The sequence below is a fragment of the Chroicocephalus ridibundus genome, chromosome 11 (assembly GCF_963924245.1).
Source record: "Chroicocephalus ridibundus chromosome 11, bChrRid1.1, whole genome shotgun sequence".
In the NCBI taxonomy this organism is placed as follows: Eukaryota; Metazoa; Chordata; class Aves; order Charadriiformes; family Laridae; genus Chroicocephalus; species Chroicocephalus ridibundus.
In genome coordinates this window covers 20,229,707-20,249,126 of record NC_086294.1, presented here as the reverse complement: position 1 = coordinate 20,249,126, position 19,420 = coordinate 20,229,707, and the positions used below count along the sequence as shown (strand labels likewise).

At 44.3% G+C, this 19,420-nt stretch overlaps 1 protein-coding gene across 6 annotated transcripts in view; it reads right to left on the bottom strand.

Annotated features, from left to right (window-relative positions):
- The window catches only part of SGCD (sarcoglycan delta), a 354,617-nt gene that overhangs the window by 83,752 nt on the left and 251,445 nt on the right, over positions 1–19,420 (bottom strand). The gene's annotated exons all lie outside the window — the stretch shown is intronic.

The following is a 19,420-nucleotide window of genomic DNA, read 5'->3' as shown; positions in this document are numbered from 1 at the left end:
CAGCCCAAGCACATCCCAGCAACCTGAACCTCCATATCCAAGTATTTGGGTCTCCTGTGTCATTCTCGTGCCCTTCAAACAACCATCGCAAAGTCCATTGGCCAGGCATTAAGTGACCGACGTAACATGCATTTTTCTGCCCTTTCCTCATTCGGATTTCATAGTTGCAGCTATCGCTCCTCACCCTCTCCCCGGCCCTCCCAGGCTCCCCAGTCCCCACCGCTCCCTGCGCTTCCACGGCAAAAATCTTCTCGACAAATGGTGTGAAGTGTTGGCTGCAGGCCTCCAGCAGGTGACTGCAAATACTCCATTTTCTTTAGAAATTGTTTAGTTACGTGTGTCCACTATGTAATGAAACATCTGACAAACACTAATAGCAAACAAAATATATGTCAAAATTTTATATGACTTTTTCGTATGGTTTTTATGCAATAAGACAGGTATATGGATACCCTTGCGCAGAGCAGAATTGGACCAAACTATATTTCACCTTTAACTTGTGAAAGTCATAACTTTTACTAAGATGAGGGATTTAGGTTCATTTAGGCTATAATTGCTTAGAAAGGGGGGTGCGTCTGTAAGAAACATGGTGTGGGTAGGGAATTGCATAGGTAAATGTATGATGTAAATACATATAAATATGTAAATGTAATGTTATTTCTAAGATTCAGGGTGATTGTCAAAGGCTGCAAGGATTGAGGTAAATTGTCTGGGTTTTTTTCTGAGAAAAAGATGGTCTGAAGAATACCTTCTAGCATAAATTTGACTGTCATCACTAGGACTTGAGACTGACACTAGCAAAAGCTATGTCTCCACATGTATAAATTCAGATTGTGAAATGACCAAGAGTTGGGTAGTCAAGAACTGCCATGACAACCCTCAAACATTACCCTTATGGAATCTTTCCATCTGGTTTTTTTTCCCCCTGTTTCTCCAGGCTAGAGAAGCAGGAAGATGATGCTATATGACGCCTCAAGGCCTCCAAGATAAGGCAGGATACAATAATCACAAAACCTACAACAGCTGGAGCTCAGCGCGGCGGGGGGCCATGGCAATGAGGGACGCGCACATCAGCACTTCCCGGCAACACGATTCACGTTACAGGGAGAGAGATGTGAAACCAAGCGTCATGCAGGCCACGGGATGGCAGGAGTAGTCATTTGGAGGAATCGCTGATCTATAAATACGGACATGCCGTACTGACTCCATGGCATCTCATCATACCATGTCAGGACTCACTGAGAGGGACTGGGCTGCCTCCTTCACAAGTCCTGCGAGGCATGACCTTAACCACTGAAGACCATATCAAAAGAGCCACCTCAGCACCTACCTCACAGCTGTTTCAGGGATTTTAGGGTAAAGGGGTATGTACTGGGGTAGAAGCCCTAAGAACATCAAGAGAAGACTGGGAAAATCCGGGGAAACAATGTGTATTTGGATATAAGCATTGCATGTTTTCCAACCCAGCTGCAAAAAATAAACCCCATCCGCCTGCTTCCTCTTCCTCCCATTGCGTGTGCACCTCCAGCACCGCAAGGGGAATCCCTCTCACTAAAGGTGAACGGCTAATCCAAACAGATTTGCCAAAAGGCATGAATTTGGCGGGATAAAAGCCCAAGACGTAGCACAGCTCAGCAGTGACACTGGCCACTTGCCAGAGGTTCTCCCGCTGCAAGAAGTATCGTTCCCAGGGTGTTCCCTGCCAAGCGAAGACGGTTCTTGCCAGAGCATGGTGTCTTAGGAACAAAGGCAGGCTCAGGACTGCTGGGCGATAAAATGACCGCTGTCATCTCATTTTGAAATGAAAGCTGTAAGCAAACTTTAAGTAGAGACATATTCCGAAAATGCTATTGATTGTTGAAGGGAGGGGAATGAGAGATGGGTCATAAAGTGCCGCTTGCTACATTCCTTGTCCTGGGTATAAAATACTGGCTTATGAATTTTGGGTTGGCGGTGGCACAGACGGGGTTCATTTATCTCAAGCGAAAGGATGAAGGAAAATGAGTGAAATATGATTATGCTCCAAAGAGCCCAGATTAAATTTTGATAGTGGTATGCTTTGCGATTTGAGTGAGCAGGAATTATTACAGCTATCTGCAGACCCTCACACGTGTTGTGCTGCTAAAAAAACTCCACAATTTTTTTTCCCAAAATAGATATTTCAGTAAGGTTACAAGCCCTGCGGGCTTTCACACTGCAGGGTCTTCTCTGGTTTCATTAAGACAAGTTGGAGGTTGTGCCAGCTGGTATATGCCACATAGAGCTGCAAGAATGACCACCTCTGGGGACGCTCCCGACCGCGCCAGGGCTCGCTCCTGAGCTGCAGTGGGGCAATACCTTACCAGTAACATGGACCAACGGATAAAGGGACTTGTCAAGTCACTACTAAAGCTGTGGCAAACTGGCAATTTCGGTGGCTTACAGCTACGTTCTATCCTGATAGTGATCCTGATAGTGATCCAGATCCAGCATTTCACTCTGCTCCTCTCTGGCATGTTTCTCTTCCTTTCTCTCCTTCACTTTCTGTCTCCCAAGTGTCCCCTACAGGATTTTTATATATGAAAAACACACATATGGAACATCTAGCTCACAGCTAGCATGTCCTATACACCCTAAAAGAGGTATCAGGCCTATGGGACAACATATTACAACTAAAACATCAAGACGACATTTGATTTATATCATCTAAGCAGGCGTATTCCCTTCACAAAGCCACCGAGGTGGAGAAAAAGAGGCACTTCCCCATGTTATTCTTCTCAAATTTGATCCTTCTCAAACTCTGATCCCCACTCACCTTTATCTCCTCCTGTGGCTGCAAAAACTAATAAAAGCTGCGGCCACCAGACATTCTCTCTTGTCTTCCCTGGTGTTTGGGATGGGGCTGCAATGCTCAGCACTGACTCTTACCACCATTAACTCTCTGCTGCTCACGTTTCTCATGATTAAAGATGACAGCTTTTTGTAGTGACAGTCCAGGTCAGCAGGTAAAAAAACAAGCGACAGTTGTAATCCGAGTTTAAAGTTAACAAGTATTCTGGCCTCTTATAGTATAATCATTGCTAAATCATATTCATTTATTATTTCCCATTAGAAAAAAACCAACGAGCAGCTTGCAGAATTATATAGAGATCCCAAAATACAGATACATTAGAGAGAAATCATTGTATGAAAGAGTACCTCGCATGTTGTTTTGGATAAAGCATCTTCATCCTCCCTAAATTATATGGTTTAATAACAAATAAATGTCATACTCTGCTACAGAGAATATATATGAAAGGTCCTATGAAATTTCATGGACCGTGACCTATAAAACACAGCAGAAAGCTGCCCAGAGTGACAAAGACCATGAGTTTTTATTAAACACTGTGTCTGTGATTGGTATATATTCTTATCTGCCATTCTATTGCTTGTGAATAAGGGGGAAAAAAAAAAGAAAGCAGGATTGATTATTTGATACACTGACATCTGACAATCTTTGTTTCTCCCCTTTTTATTAGCAGACTCCTCAGCAGAGAGCGAATGACCTTATTGTGCAGGCACAAGCCAGCTCCGTGGGAGCTTCCAGGAGGTGAGTCCGAAACAGGAAGCACAGAGTCGGGCACCTTCCATTACCGCCTGCTTTGAATGATTCGGCTTTTTGGTAGGGCATGGTGAAAACTTTCACATCAATTTTATCATTTACACTACACCCCCGCTCTTTTTATGCAACGCCTTGTAATGGGCAGGCATAAAAATTTATGTGCTGCTGCTGACTGCTCTGCGTTGAAAGGGGACAGCAATGCTAAAATCCTGAAGAAGACAGATGTCATTTTGGTGATGCCGAACGAGAAAGGATCTTCTTTTTAGGAGCTTGAGAAGCAGCTCAGTTTTACAACCAATTTCAAATGATGGTGTGAGGGTTAGGGGAAGCGCCCAGCGGTGCCGCTGTCTGATCACCAAGGCTCCTCTCTGCCGTTTGGTTAGCAATGGGGCTATACATGTGAGTAAAGCCTAGCTTTTTTTGTTTGTTTGTTTTCCTTTTTAACTGTTGTGGGTTATTTTATTTTATGTATTTATTTATTTTTAAATTGTGTGGCTGGTAGCAAGGAGATTCAGTTAACAGAATAAAAAAAAAAACCAGCCAACCGAACCAGAGACACATCACCGCCGTGGTAAACTCCTGGCAGCGGGATTAGCCGCACCAACCCGGACTGCTCACGCAGAGGAACAGGGGTGATTTTCAGCGGCGTCTGCCATCCGCGGGTGGCTTTACTAGAGCAGGCAGGGCTCGCACCACAGCTTAACCTAGTCAAGAACCAAGGCGGGGACAACACGTGTTCACTGTGGCCCTTCGTGCCGGGATGCTTTGTTCTTTACAAACAATAAATGCAGCCTCATGCTTCTCTGCGCTTCCTCTGTTCTCCTGGCATTTGTGGACATAGAGGCAAATTTGCTGCTTACTGAGGTCTCTCTAAGGATTTTAGGGACACCGGTGATGGGGAACACAGAGAGCTCCAGCTCTTTGCTGGCCACCACTGGCATTGGTGGGTGTTTCCCCACACTTTTTCCTGCACCTCCACCATTTTCAGTTTTCAGGAGAAAAAACCATTGGCAAGGTTTGTCTCCGCATGACAGGTGAGCATTTACTTTTTTACTAGGAATAAACTGAAGTTGTGTTTGGCAATGTCCTGTGGGAGAGAATTATCTTTGGAGACTGCTCATGTCAGGTGGCTGAAACACCTGATTATCGTTGCTTGTATTATTGATTGCTGTGCTCTGCATCGCTTCCAGATATGTGCAAGTTATTACACAGTTCAATACATCCAAGTTAGGGGAAAAAAACTGCAAATGCAAGTGACCTGTTTTTTTCTTCCCCTACTGGGAAGATTTCTGTGCTGTTCTTCTGCCTCTGACTTGACAATAAATGTTCCCAGATTCCACAGATTTAAGGAAGGTCTGTGCAGAGACACGGCGTTGACAGTCTTCACAGCCTCAAACACCTACTTGCTCTAATAGGATCTGCCCTCCCTCCTTCTCCTCATTTTCTTCAGTTAATTTGTCATCTCAATAAAGGTCCCAGTATCCAGTGGATCAGCAGGAATATTTTCCTATGGAAGCCAGGAGAGCTTGAACACCTACCAGCAGCACCAGCTCGATAAAGTTAAAGCTGGTTACACAACACAGTCCAGAGCAACATGGACTCCAAGGTAAGGAGACAACGTGTGACGGCTTCTTCCTCTGACATAAGACCTTGTTTGGAGACCTCACCTACGGACTCAGGTTTGGGTGGACAGCAGAGAAAAACAAGCCAGTGTAGTGTTACACAGCAGGTATGATCATACCCCTGCACGCACGGATACGTGCTTACGCTGTGAATTGCACTATGAGGTCTCATGTCCACAACTGGCATTCGTCTCCTTCTTCTTCTGCTTGCTTATTGACCCCAGATGTCCCTTTCAGATGTCTTACTGGTAGTGTTTTCATTTAAAGGTGATAGGCACAGTGTACGATAGCTGTGCTGAGACATCAGTGGGTGAAGGAAGGTGACCCCAAGCGCCGTGCATCACTGCGAGACAGTATATATGCCCTCTCCAGGGAATGGAGGAGACACAGACGAAGCACAGCTAAAATCTTTGCAGCTAATTGGTGCACTAAAACAACATTATAAAAGGCAAGACAAGCAAGTGGCTAACTCGCTGCTCCCTCCACAAGGCTCCTTCCAGAAGCTCGTGACAGGCTGGGAGAAGACACATCTATATGATCTCTGGCACTGCAGTAATCAGTCACAGGGAGACACGGAGTTGAATGAGCAAAGACCAGCTGTGGGAGTCACCCACTGGAAAATGACCTCTAGAAGCTGCTGTTAAAGCTGTATGAGCTATGCAGGCACTTTTGCTTCCTTCCACAGATGTGAAGTCATTGCGATAGCTACAGGAAAGTCAGGTGGCTGCTAACTTACAAAGGAATTATGTGCAAGTGGAAGAAACTGCCTGCCTGGTTAATGTAAAATTCCGACCAAACCGACCCTATGCAAAGCTCAGAGCCCTTCTTTTCCAGTGGGATCTCCTGGTTGTGAATTCCTCTGCATGACTGCAGAAAAAGAGGCAGAAGATGAGAAAAGGGGATATGAGGAGGGCGCAAGAACCGAGAGGACACCTCACAGTTAGGGCAATGAGCTGTGATGAAGAAAATCTTGACTTTATTCCCGTCAGACCCACATGCCACGACGGCTTTAGGGATGCCTTCCAGGTGCACATTCCCATAGCGCCTTTCCCCTCTATCTGTCTTCCCACACTGACCAAGTGCTCACCAGAGCCAATGCCATTTACTACAAAGATTACTCAAAGAGCCGCATAAAGCTCTCATTGAAGGAAAAGAAACTTATGCATTGGCTTTAGTGGAAGGTAAGGAGAAAAGTCTTAAGAAGCAGGAAGAACAGGATCAAATGCGATTTTCCAATTACTCTTTCAAGTTAAGTTACAACTGCCCGAAGCAACTAAATCCCATCCCTTGAAACAATTCCAAACTTATGTTGAAATAATTTCTAAACAAATCGTTCAGCCAGAGCTTGAAGAAAGCTCAGCTCTGGATTTACTGCATGTCGCTGGAACTACTTTGGGCAGGAGGTATTTCTTTTCAAAGCAAACTGCTAGTGAGTTTACTCAAAGTATGATCGTGTGTGGGACAACAAACCCAGGATTTCTATGAAAGAAGCCATCCCATTTGAGAGTGCATCTTTGCAGGGAAAAAGATTAGCAGACCTTTTGGGGAAACAATAATGAAGCCCAGCGTTGTTACTACAACACAACCATCACATGCAGAATTCCTCTCTAGGGTAATAATTTCCCTCTCCATTGGTACAGCAGGGAAGAGATGAAAATTTGCCTTTCACGCCTCCCAACTCCCTGTTATGGAGCACTTTGGCACTGAAGCATTAGAAAATGAGCCATGTTCTCTTGAGCGTTCTTCTGCCTTTTTGCTCCAACACAAATAGTAAGGTTTCACATCTTATCGTCAACATATATTCCAAATGTGTCCCTTGAATTCTCCATCTTTTTTAGTCTAGCTCATTACCATAATTATGCTAACTAGAAGGGAAAAGTCCCATCTTGCAGAAATTTGTGCGCAGTCAGAAGTGGAAAAAAGATTCTTATACTCATAGGAACAAGTACTCTTATAATGCAGCAATTTAATAATAAAATCAGCACATAAATTCACTGTACAGTTCAGGGGTTTCAGAAACAGGTTTTATAAATTATGGTCCTGAATTATGATAGTCTGTCAATCACAGAACGAAGGAAACAATAAACACTTCTTTTCTTCAAACTACAAAGATCTTGGACACAACGTCCTCTGTGGCATCACTCCTCCAAGTCACACCAGGGCTGAATTGAACTCACTCATCTTTATATTGTTGGAAGAAGTTTCCAGGGAGAAAGACAACTTTTTTTTTTTTTACCTTCTTAGTGGATCCCCCTCTTTGTGTTCTGCACTTACACCCTGAAGTAAGATTTTTTTCTGACTAATCCAGTATTTAGCAGTTCCCCTGACCAGCAAGGAAGCTGGCAGATTAAGGCCTGACACCGTGCAAAGGAAAGTACCAGGTCTCACGCGGCGTTTCTAAAGGTGAGCTCTTGAAAACGGGGCCAACTATTGGGTGATTTTTGTCCGACGTGAATGTGCCAAAACAACTCAGGGGCACTAATTAGAGCATAATACCAGATCTGCTCAAAGAAATAAGGCTCGCGCAAACACGCTCAGGTTTCAAACCCCTGTTCAAGATCCATGCCAACACTCAAGATACCAGAAATACAAGCACAGATGGAGAGAGACCCAGCAGAGCTGCGGCCGCTCTCGCAAGTCCCGTCTACAAGGCTCATTTGATGATCCCATCTCAGACTGATTTACAGGCTATAGGGAAACTCGGAGGAGGTGCCTGTTGCACTGACCTTCTCCAAAACCACCGCACCTGCAGGATATACTTGCTGCTATGGCAACATCAGCCTCCGAAGGTAGGATAACCACGATGCAAACCCGTATTTTCAGTTCCTTCATTTACTCTCCTCTACTATTATCCCCTCTACTTCCAAAAAGCAGGAGAAAACAGGGTGGATGGGGAGGAATATTTTCTAAAGCGCCTCAATTAATCACTTCTGAGCCCAGATTCAGCTAGTATTAGGCAGTTAACTGATGAGCCCGCGTTTGGATGATAATCACCCCGTGCTGCCTCATGTAGAAGCACTTCCAGCTCACTCCCTGGAAGTGCTTCTACCCTGCTGCTGTCGAGCTCCTCCAAGGTGCCTTAGGCATCTTTTCTGGATGCCTATAGATAACTGGGATAAACCTAGACCTCAGTAGCGTGCAACCGCAACCTGATTGAAAAAGAAAATAAATGCGTTGCCAGGCAAAACAATAAATAGGTATCATGAAATAAAATATACTTCAAAAATGTGATTCCAACTATACGGACGTAGAGTGGCTTCAGGGATTATTTTAATGATTTCTCTCTTTTTTTTTTTTAATCAAGACTCATACTTTCAGTAAGAGATAGGAGATTGGGCACATTCTATTTATTTGCACGGGTAGGTAAAAAGAAATTTGCTTTAAAATCAAATTCTCTGTGTTAAGAGGAATCCATACTTCCCCTGTTAAGAAGCTGCCCTCATGGCTAAGGAAACACCACAGAATTTTTATAGCTGTATTTGTCACAAAAATATATGATTTAGCTCTTCCGCTATCAGAATATACTGAAAAATAATTTAAACTGTCTTCCAGACTTATCTACAGTGTGTATATGACATTGTTGTTAGCAAGGGAGGCTCTGGGGACAGCAAAGAAATGAGAGAAGTGAAAGCGCTGCTCCCAAAGAGGCTGAAATAAGTATATTGCTTCTATTGCTTTCTGAACAACTGCCAGCAAATAATTATTCATAGAGGAAAATATATGGGTATGTTTAGGGTCCCTCGCCACCGCAAATGGTGGGCAAAGAATGAGATCGGATCTGTGAAGTGCATCTACTGATTTCCAATAGCTCCACCAATTTACACCCACCTGCTGTCTGGCCCCGGAGCAAAGAGGGAGGAAACGGAGGGCTTCTGCGAAACGCCGGTGGCTGTTGGGCTGCGGGGGCAGCCGTTCAGGCAGGGTGCCACGGCAGGTCACGGCACATGGAGGAAACCCCAGCACGCACCCATCGCGCCTGGCTGGGGGGGACGGATGAGCAGCCAAAAGCGGCCAAGCCCCCACGGCTCATCCTAATGCTCTGGGATGGGCTGCGACTGCCCAGGAGCAGCTACGGCGGACCAGAGGATAAGCAGCAGTTTCATTACTTATCATTTACTCCTCCCCGAGCTCCCAGCCCCGCAGTATTTAACATCAGAACTAACATGCAGCCACCTAGCACAGCTTATATACGTGCTCTCACATCTGCGCAGGGCACACACCACGCTCCGTGCACGCACACACACACACGAACACCCTCTTTGGGGAAACTGAGGCACAAAGGCATCCACTGGCAGCCACAGGAGAAAGCTGCGTTAAAGGAAGAGCTCCCGAGGTTTCTCTCCAGCACCTTGCTATGGCACAGCTCTGCAGCTAAGAAACTATATATATCCTGCTCCTAAGAAACAACAGGTTAATTTTAGCAACTTTCAAATGTCAACAATTGAGACTACAGATACGCTTTCTTCTCCCTGTGGTTCGCATTCCTCTGCCTCCTTGCCAGAAAACGCATTATGCTTAAGGCCCCCCGCTGTCTTCACAACTTTTTAGTGCACATTCAAAAGTGTTTACTAGACTAAAAATAATGATCATTACACAGCAAGGGAACCAGGAGCTTGCCAGTCATCAGCCCAAGTCCAGAAGCATCCTGCGAGACGGCGCTTCCTCATATAATATCCAAAATTATCATCACGGTAGTTTATACATCTTGAGCTGCAAAATAACTGTAAAACATTGAGATAATTTTCCTACTGTTTACTTTTTGAGGAAGATAAAGGCAAACCAGCATTTTTAACATATCCAGATCTCATGCGTGGGGTACATTTAATTTCAAAGTATTTATTGAGTGGGCGCTCACTGAGTCATAGGGGACTTTTACCAGATGCCAAGAGATTCTCTTAGAAGTCAGAAGTACAGCATTATGTGCATGAAAATCAGGCAGTTACGCGAAATAGCCATGAATCACATGCAAAAATATACAACTGGCATCGGCAAACTACAACAGAACAAGAAACAGCGCCTTTTTTAAAATATTTTCTTAAACAGAGGGTCTTAAAGTCACAGGAAAGTGATTGCTCCTACCGCGCTTTGGCCTTTAGAGAACATAGCTCTGTGTGTCACTTCATTACAGAAAAATGCCTTATTTGGGGGCACTAGCATGTCTTCCTTCTTCTACTCTTTTTTAAAACATGACACCAGCAGGAATAAATTAAGTGACTCACAATCTGCGTACTTATTTATTTATTTATCCGCTGTGTGTGTCACCTCAGCTTTTTTTTTTTTTTTCCCCTGGCGCCATAAATAATGAAAGCTTTCAAAATAAATACTAAGCATCTCAGATCTGGATTTCCTTTATCTGTGAAACACCTTTGAACCTTCTGCCGGGCCACGTGCCTTTCGGAGGTGAGCTGCTCCTGGGCGCAGCTTTGCAGCAACACCAGTAGAGTCAGAAGCGATGCCCGCTCCCTCCAGCCTGGCAGGAGGAGCAAGCAGGCGAGCGGACCGTGGGATGCCGTCAGTGTAAACACGTTATAGAAACACAGAATCACAGAATGGTTCGGGCTGGAAGGGACCTTAAAGCCCACCCAGTTCCAACCCCCTGCCCTGGGCAGGGACACCTCCCACCAGCCCAGGTTGCTCCAAACCCCGTCCAGCCTGGCCTTGAACCCCTCCAGGGATGGGGCAGCCACAGCTTCTCTGGGCAGCCTGGGCCAGGGGCTCACCACCCCCAGAGTAAAGAGTTTCTCCCTAATATCTAATCTAAATCTCCCCTCTTTCAGTTTCAAACCATTACCCCTCGTCCTATCACTGCACTTCCTGATAAACTCCCTCCCCGTCTCTGCTGTAGCCCCCTTAGGTACTGGAGGGGGCTATAGTGTCTCCCCGGAGCCTTCTCTTCTCCAGGCTGAACCCCCCCAGCTCTCTCAGCCTGTCCTCACAGCAGAGGGGCTCCAGCCCTCGGATCGTCTTCGTGGCCTCCTCTGGACCCGCTCCAACGGGTCCATGTCCTCCTTGTGCTGGGGGCCCCAGAGCTGGACGCAGAACTCCAGGCGGGGTCTCCCCAGAGCGGAGCAGAGGGGCAGAATCCCCTCCCTGGCCCTGCTGGCCACGCTGCTTTTGCCACAGCCCAGGATGCTGGGGGCTTTCTGGGCTACGAGCACACACTGCCGGCTCGTGCTGAGCTTCTCATCCGCCAACACCCCCAAGTCCTTCTCCTCAGGGCCGCTCTCGACCCAGTATATTCTCTAGAGGGTGCCTACAAGGTTTGGCAGAAGCCCCTGGTTATGCTCCCCAGGAACTTTTCACAGAAAATAAACAAAAAACGGTCAGGAGGAGGATGCTGCCCTCGCTGGGAGCAGCTGCCTCGTCCCACAGGGCAGCCTTGACCGGCACTCGGCACGCTAGCATGCAGATTGCAGCACACGGGGACGTGGTTAAAATAACGTTAAAATAATGAACTCAGTGAATGTTCTCGATTGGCGAGTGCTGGTGGTTGGAAGTGCACCGCCATGCTCCCCCGCGCAGCCCTTGGCAGGCAGAGTCGGGCTCTCGTCGGCGACTCAGCTCTCCATCACGGTCCAGACAGGGCTCTGAGGGCAACCGAGACTTTTCTTACAGCTTTTTGGCCATTTTGGCAGCCTGTGCTTGTTACTGCCTGGATGAGACTTTTCTTTCCAAAAGAAGAACCAAGGGGGGATAATGACACATAATCACTATTTGGTTAGGGACCAGAAATGCTCGAGAAGGAATTTTTATCCCTTAAAAGCACACAAAGCATAGAGCAAAGAAACCGCCAAGGCTAACATTTGTATTTCTCTTTGGCTGAGCATCCAGAGCCTGCCTGCAGACTGCCTGAAGCCACGAGATTTCTCTCCCTCTCCGCGCTGAGGCTGCATGTCGGCCGCTTTGCCGGGGACACGGCTGCGACGAGGGGGTAGGAGCTGGGCATCGCTGTTACCTCCTCCCTTTCCCTCCCACCTAAATCTGAAACCAAGATTTCTCTTTTTTGTTTTGGCTTTCATCACTGACCTACGTGACAACTTCAGTAAATTTAATCCCAAAACATTCAGGGATATAGGGCAAATTTTTCCCAGGCTACAGATAAAGAATGTGGTTTCAGTTGAGCTTGAATGGCTCAATGGGACATTTTGGTGTCCGGAGGAAATTTAGAATCTTATGATAAATTTGGGATATTAATGTAAAAATAAAGTCACAGTGCCAGAAGCAATATCTTATTGACAAAACTGCTAGAAAGTTGCAAAGGTAATAAAGAAGGAATTGAGATGGATTACTGGTGAAATGCTTTTGAATGTGTTATTCAATGCCAGCTGTCGGATACCTCGTGAAGTCCTTATATCCCCCAGTAAAATACAGCACCTATAAATATCTGTCTCGAACGGGACTATCAATGAGAGTAAGTATGCTAAGTGTGGCCAGTGATCTTGTGATCAAGAGAGAGAGATTAACACCAGTGTAAGAGTTTATTATTCTAATTGGTTATTTCAAGCCTGTCTTTGTTGACACTATAAGAAACGTACCGTTTATAGCTATGCCTACACAGCACGGCTATTTTCTCAGTCAAGGGTTATTAAAAAAAAAAAAAAAATCAAATTTGTTTCTTTCAGTTATCACTGGGGCCTGAAAGACTTTAGCAGTCTTGGCAATCTGCGCAATATACTGTATATTTCCAGGAAATCCTCGGAAAATATCTAAAATTCCTAACATGCAGAATAAGACCAGCTAACGAGAAGACACTCCTATGGGATGTTTGCTGCTTAATCAATTTCTAAATTATGAAATGTCTGACAAAGATGTCTAATTAGCGTTCCAAGCTTCTGTAGGCTGTAGACGTTCCTTAGAAAACCTTGTTTATTCCTCAAGTGCTCAAAGGTTACGTCATAATGTTTATTTCCAACATTTGTTACCAAACGCAAGCAGCAAACGCTGCAGATCAAAACGCTGCAAGACTTTGTCAGAAGTCCTAGAATTTGTTACAATACAAAACATTGCCCAAGTACAGGATATTTCTATTAAACGAAAAACTATCTAAATATTTGCTAGTGGTCAACAATATCCTTTCCAAAACAAAAAAGACAAACCCCACAGTTCTTTAGAAGTCGCAATGGAAGTCTTCGTAACTTTAAAGACTTTATTTAAGACTAAGCTTGAAAAGATCTGTTTGGGAGCTGAAAAACCTTTTCATGTAACTTAAGGACAGCTTGAGTTATTTTGGGCCGAATTTTAATTTCTGTGAAACAATGAAAGAACTACAGGAATATCTCAAAAGGCAGACTTAACTGAAGGAAAACAAACATTAAAACACTAATTATATAGACACAGGCAGTATTTCTGCTCCTCAAAAAAATAAACAGAAAGAAAATCGGGATTCAGCTGCAAACTCATTGACAAGTATTTTCAAAGCTTGCTGATGTGTCTAGGGACACTATTTCAATAGAAATATTGAAATTTACAGTAAAACTATGGAAAGCCAAAAAAATATATCTCTGACTCAGCTCCGCGCTGCTCTTACAGTACAGGAATATCACACATCTACTACGAAACTCTGCAATCAGTTTGTTAAAGTCCTGCTAAAGGTTTGTGGTTTGGGTTTTTTTTTTTTCTTCCCTTCTCAGTCACTATCACGGGGGAAGAAAATCTTATGTAAGTTAAGATAATAATAGCTTCGCTTGTTAAACATCAGACTAAGTATTTCTGGAGAAGCGATGGAAAGTAACATCAGTAAATAGAGAAAATAGCAGGGTATGAAATTTTTAATAGTCATTAATTTGTGTCTTTCGAGACAGCTCCCTGAATGACATGCAGGTAACTGAAACGAAACACGTTAATTGCATTCGCAGAATTTAGTTCAGAGCCACCACCTTTGCCCATTTTGAACAGTTTAAAGTGTGCCAAAGAGGACCCACGTCACCTTCAACAGAACTGTGTCACCTGTCAACTGCTTTGTTTACTGAGACATGAAAGAGAACCCTCCGCTAACACATTTTTCTGTTTTTGTCACCATAATTCACAGCTGAAGATGATCAGAGTCCAAACCGATTTCGGCTGGCATGGGCCACAGAAGCTCTTGTGAACGGTGCGAGCCCACCACTGTGGTCCTCTCGCGGACCACAGGCACACCTGCCCCACGGCTGCACAGGGCTCCCAGGCTCTCCGGGACCATTTTCGAGGACACGTCCCAGGGGCCTGGGCAAAGGGCACTGGAGAGAGGGCTGGGGTCGGGAGACGGGTGGGAAGGGTCACACTGCTGCTCCAACATGTGCACTGAGCTCAACAGTGCTCAGCATCTCCAAATCCTTCATTTTTCCCCAGATTGCACCCGCAGACCGCGCAGGCAGCCTCGCCAGCCCTTGCTGATGGAGTGCTCTCCTCCAGACCCAACACGGGCAGGTCAGCGTGGCACAGCCCAGCACCACACATGATGCCCCAGGTGGAGGAGCTGGCGGCGGCAGCAGGAAAACTCCGTCAGTGCAACACTTCACCGAGCTCTAAATAAGTGACCTCGTGGCTCCCTACACAAACCTGCATCGTACAGTACAAATTTACCCATATGAGCCTTCAGCTATTTCATTTCCCGCAGGCTCCTTGTCATCGTTTCGTTACACACCACCCTTTTCCAGTGAAACTGCATTTTCTGAAAAAGGGCTATGTAGAATAAACGTAGCCGTAGTTGAACAAACAAGTCAGGTCTGTGGGTGTACCACATTTTTAGAGGAATCTTGCAGCAGTTTCTCAATTTACACTGAACGAACCGAACTCTGCTTTGCTATATTGTAAAAGTAATTGCTTTGCCTGCATAGCAACTAATTTTTAATGATTCCTTTTTCTGCTGAATCTTATGCTGTTTTTTTCCTAAAGAATTTCTTGTTTGTTAGAATAAGGCAGAGATTCCTAAATGACTGAAAAATACAATTTTGTTTACTTAACTTTTGGATAACGCAAACAACTTACTTATACATTTGCTTTTTAAATTCTCCTCTGGCTATTGACTTTGTACATTATTAGTGTCTTGTTAAGCTCACTATAAATCTTTCAAAAGGAGTCACTTAAACCTGTAAGCTCCCCATGTTTTGGCTCCTAGCTCTATTTGGGACCGTGTTCAAATATTCATGCTCTTCAAGTTCCAAGAAACATCTTATCTGTCCCTACAATCACTCAAGGAATTTTTGGCACAAAACTGCCTTTTATTTTCTGAACAAACAGAAAGCGTTTGACAATCGGGTTCTCTTCCAGCTGATAAACGCAGACCCCAACTCCCCGGTCAACGGCCACGTGTGTTCCAGCATTCACCTCTGCGTCAAGCTGACGCCGTGCAAAGGGGAGCGCGTGCGTGGCATTGCTGAAATGGGCTTTCTTCTCTGCATTGTTGGAAATTTTGATGAAAGCCAGTCTCCACATTAGTTCACTAATGTAACATGAATTCCTCTTCCTACACTTCAAACTCCTGTTTATCACTCGCATTGTTTTAAAGACCCGTAGTTAACAAAAGCTTGTGCCGTGGTTAATAGAGGTAATATCTTTAATTGCGTTAGCCACGAAACGTCAACAGCTGTCCCAGCATTATCTACAGAGCGCCTTCTGGTTGGAATGGAAGTAGAGGTGAATGCCCATTAATTCAAGTTAATTAACAGCCTTATATATTCTAGTATGGACATTCAGTAGATGCTTGTTCAGCAAAACAAATGGGTGTGTGCTTAATTGTGGTTCATTCCAGGCTGATCCATTAACTGTTGTGTGTCTTCCCAAGAATGCACGTTCATTAAGTCAAGTTAATTGCTATTCAATTACCTTGAGTTATAGTATGTCCCTAAACACTAGAGCAGACAAACCCCCTAGAGATTTCATGCACTTCAATTGTTAATTAAGCCATACCGCCTATTGTTGGTAACTGATTACATCTAGTTTTGAAATAATAACTTCACAGTTACGCTTAAATTGTTTCCTATTAGGATTTTTTAAAATCTCCTATATAGGTAATCGGAATGATAATATTTGTTCCTTGCAATACAGCACGCTTGCATTAATATTATTATTAATGCACTTGGCCAAAGAAGTTTCCTGCCATCTTTTTTTTTTTTTATATATAACCCATTTGTTTAGATGGAAAGAACAGCATGTATTTGACCTGATTATCTCAGAATGACACTCATATGATGGCAGACGTTTTGTAAATTTTAGGGTTCTTTCTCTTTATTTTCAATTGTTTTTAAGGTTTTTTCCACAGTCTTTTTGTAGAAATTTCAAAGTGTGATCTTTTAGCTCCTGCTAACAGAAAGACAGCATGGCCAAAGCCTTTCTTTGCATAAACTACGGCAATTCTGATAAACAATAGGTAGGAACAATTGACAAAGATCTCAGACAGTCATCACAGCAAGCGATTAAAGCTTTTTAATAGTAAAGCATACCAGAGGGTGAGTAATACCCTGGCATCCCTCTGCAATACTGAAATGTATTTAAAAGAACTAAAGTGATCAACACCTTCACAGTATTTAAAAAGACGACAGAAGTTAAGTTGACCTTAGGGTGCAACTTCTTAAAAAAATAGCTAACGTAAAAATATTTTTTTTTTAATTCAACATAATCCCCACATTAAAGGTAAGAAAAAAAGAATTAGAGCTAAGATCAAAGACCAAGCTGTAATGATAAATGTTTTTAAAACTGGTGAATGCCATTTAAATGTGTTTTTACTCAATACATCCTGCTGAAACTCTTGGAGCCCCTTCTGGGCACTTACAACAGATGAACAAAGAATAATTGGGAACTCTTAAAGTTGTTATATTGAGCTGGCACCCTAAAGCTTCTCCTGATGTGGGATGGGGATGCGAGGATGGAATCCCACCCCACCAACCCCCATCAAACGATCACCCTGTGAAAAGCCCTTTGCCCCAGAGAAGAATTTTATTCCCCTATCAACAAAGCAAAGATACCATAAGCACCAGTTTGCTCCTAATATTCTCTAGCCCGTGCCAAGAGGGAAGCTTTGCAAATTTTGCAAACCTGTTAAACTTCTAAACCTCTAAAAAGGGTTTTGGCTGTGTATGAGTGGAAGCCTCCCCGACCTCTGCCAGAGCAACTCGCAGGGATCCTAGTTATGGTACTTGTCTATCCAAGAACGACAACCATCTTGGTTTTGGTCTCCTCTGTGTGTTTGGGCAATAGGCAGAGGTGGCACTGTGGGCTCTGAACACACCTCTACATGGCAAGGGTTGCCTGATCGGTGATGGGAATGGAAGAAACAGAAGGAAAACAAGTGAAGGATAAAGGATGTGTTAGAATAGGCAGTTTTCTAGGAATATATATATAACAGCAGCAGCAGATTTCTTCGTTTCTGAAGATCAGTTGCTCTGTTAACACTCATTAAACCACACAAAAATGAACTATCTGCTTACACTCATTGGAGCGACAGAAATCCCAAGCAATACAGGGCCCTTCCCTTCCCTGGGCCACATTGCAGAAAGCTACAGAGAAGTGGGGCAGAGCGACAACATTGGGGTGAAGACACTGAGACCGGAGAGACGACACTGCAGAATGTACTCCAGCCCCTCCAGGGCATCGCTGCACACAGAGCCCCGCACGGAGCTCCCAGGGCTGGGACAAACGTCAGTCATCAGGGTCATGTTCTATCCCTTACACCTTCTGACTTCCCGATGCCATTGATACCAAGGACTCCCTTTTCGCCAACATACTTTCTTCCCCCTTCCTCCTCCCTGGTACAATAATGAATTATGGCACCTCCGGCGCCAAGTGGAAAAGCCAAGCCAAGGAGCGGCCGCACCAGGGCTGTGCTGAGCTGCATAGCATATGGTTAGCGCCCTTAAAGCAGCCAAAAAGCGATAGCAACTCGCAGTGAATTTCACACAAGACTCCCATCAGGATCAGCTCTTGCCAATCTCTAATATCAACATAATAGTAGGGAAAAAATTCCAAGCAGTACATGGCCATGAAGCATCCTCTCCGCTCCACGGCAGCACCTTGGGAAGCAGGTGCTAAATGACACTTGTCTTCTGAAAAATCTTTTCAGTGTCTCTGATCCTCTAAAGAAGCAAGGAAAACCCAGTCCCCTCTGTCAGAGCCCCACAGCCACGCAGTACACATCTTCCCCCCAGTGCAGAAGACCTCTCCTTGCAGTTCCTAAGGGAAAAAATTTCCATTAACTTCCCTCAAGTGAGGCACTTGGGGTTGTCCCAATACCACAGATTCAGCTCCCACATGCACCATATGGCATGTAGATCAACCTGCAAAGCATCAGGAGCTACAGCCAAATTTACAAAATTCCTTAAGAGCCTTCAGCTAAAACTCAAGCAACTAGTTAATATTCCCTTTCTCAAAATGATACGTTTCTTATTAATTTGAAAAGATTTTCGAAGATGACTGGGACTTGGCACTTCAGATGGGGAGGCTGCAAGGCACAAAACATCCAGAGGACCTGGATCTTTTAGAACAGACTAATACGCAGCCTCTGAAAACCAGGCCCTCATAAAAACGGCTGAGCTTGGTCAGGCAAAAGGACTGCATACCATGACGGGTCCGAAACACCTGTATATTTCACTACATGAAGCAAAGACCCAGCTCGGATTCCTTCAGGCATCTCCCCAGGACTGCTTTGCCCACGTGTCCCAATTACACGGGACCTGTTAACACCTCACGGTACAGCTGCACGATAATTTATCCATAAGCATTTTAAGAAAATTTTCACATTTCCAAACAAAGTCACGCATGCTGCTGATTCATTTACCCCAAATTAAAAAGCTTCATCTTCACCTCTCTCTCCCAAATTTAACTTCGAGCATTTTAATTGTTTCTTCCTTCATTGTTAGATCAATATCAATCATTGTCTTCAGTTACCAGAACTTGCATGTTCTTGAAAATTGTTTTAAATCTAGATGCTAATGAAAACTGTTTACACTGTTTAACCACAGAAATGAAACCTCTATTACAAACCATAAAAATTGTTAGTTATAACAAGAAACCTTAATTTCTACCTCAATCTCCTTTCTACCATCTGCTGCCCTACAAGACCCACACCAGCAACCATGGACTAAACAAACAAACAAACAATAAAAGGATAATTGTTAACTTTGCTTCGCAACACAACAAACATTAAAATAATTAAAAGTCCCATTAACCATTACACTGAAAATTATGTTATAAAGCCAACTAATCCATGTATGCCAGCACATGCCAATATTCCTTCTCTCCAGCG